Raw genomic sequence first — 1619 nt, forward strand, 5'->3', positions numbered from 1 at the left:
GAGTATGATGTTTGAGTTGATGTGCCGTTACTGAATGTGTGTTATGATTAGGGTGATGAAATGTGTTAAATTACTTAACATTGCATGATATTTTATAATGCTTATTATATCGATTGAGGAACTCACCCTTACAACTATTTTTCAGGTAACGAGCAGTGATTGAGTAGGAGCTAGCGCTTGAAGTCTAGGGTAGTTCCTTAGTGGGTCATGCTCTGGTAGATGTAACATCGGGATGGGATGTTTTAAATGTTTTATTGTTGGTTGTGAACCAGTTTACATGTAATATGCTACATGTTTTGCATGATTGATTTAATCTCTATCCGCTGCGTATTGTGCAAATGCTTTATGTTTTGAATTAATAAAAGAGCATGACAGTTATCATGGTGAATGGTGTGAAGTAATTGTGTGACACCCTTAATTGCATATTTACTCTAATTGATATATGTTGTGATTTTAATTAAATATTTTGGGTATTTTAGAAGGGTGTTACAAAACAGCTATGTTAAGAGCCCAGATAAATGGATTTAAACAGAAAGATAACGAGTCTCTTTTCGAAGCATGGGAAAGATACAAAGACATGATGAGACTTTGTCCACACCATGGTTTAGAAGACTGGTTAGTAATTCACACATTCTATAATGGTCTCTTATACAACACAAGGTTAACAATAGACGTCGTTGCAGGTGGTGCACTAATGAACAAACCTTATGCTGATGCTTACCAGCTTATCGAAAGCATGGCCCAAAACCACTATCAGTGGGGAACCGAACGAACAATGGTGGAAAAACCTCAAACGAAAAACGGCATGTACGAGATAAGTAACCTTGATCATGTTAATGCAAAAGTGGATGCTCTGGTCCAGAAAATTGAAAGTTTAAATGTATCACCTCCAACCGCCGTGGTTGCTATAACTCAGAATTGCAAAGTCTGCGGAATCCAAGGTCACACTCCTACAGATTGTCAACTCTTGACAGGAATCCAAGCAGAACAAGTAAACTATGCTCAAGGAAGCCCCTACTCGCATACATATAACTCAAATTGGAAGAACCATCCAAACTTTTCATATAAGAGTAACAATGCTTTGTACGCACCTGGACAGTCTCCAAATCAAGCCCCAGCTATACCTCCGGGATATCAGAAGCCGAACCCATCTACACATAGCAATAACGCCCCTAGGAAATCCAACTTGGAAATCATGATGGAAAACTTTATAGCTTCTCAACAACAAACCAATAAAGATTTCTTAAACCAGAATGTACACACTGGCGAACAAATTAAACAACTAGCAAGTAAAGTGGATGCCCTGGCTACCCATAACAAAATGCTGGAAACACAAATATCACAAGTAGCTCAACAACAAGCGCCTACTGCTGCCCCAACTGGTACATTTCCTGGACAGCCCCAACCTAACCCAAGAAGCCAAGCTCATGCAATCATACTAAGAAGTGGAACGAAAGTGGAAGGACCATCTGATCCAAGGATAGAAAACCAAAACCCTAAAAAGTCAACTGAGGAAGAAAATAGACCTAAGGAAAAGGAAGAGAGTAATAAGGAAACCATAGAAAAGAAGGAACCTTATGTACCTCCACCACCTTATAAACCACCTATCCCTTACCCTC

At 39.2% G+C, this 1619-nt stretch overlaps 1 non-coding gene across 1 annotated transcript; it reads right to left on the minus strand.

Annotated features, from left to right (window-relative positions):
* Positions 1-499: 499 nt before the first annotated feature.
* LOC127099846 (small nucleolar RNA R71) lies at positions 500-606 on the minus strand. Its single transcript, XR_007794313.1, has one exon. It is a non-coding gene; the product is annotated as a small nucleolar RNA R71 (small nucleolar RNA).
* Between the last annotated feature and the right edge of the window lie 1013 nt (positions 607-1619).

The sequence above is a fragment of the Lathyrus oleraceus genome, chromosome 6, assembly GCF_024323335.1.
Source record: "Lathyrus oleraceus cultivar Zhongwan6 chromosome 6, CAAS_Psat_ZW6_1.0, whole genome shotgun sequence".
In the NCBI taxonomy this organism is placed as follows: Eukaryota; Viridiplantae; Streptophyta; class Magnoliopsida; order Fabales; family Fabaceae; genus Lathyrus; species Lathyrus oleraceus.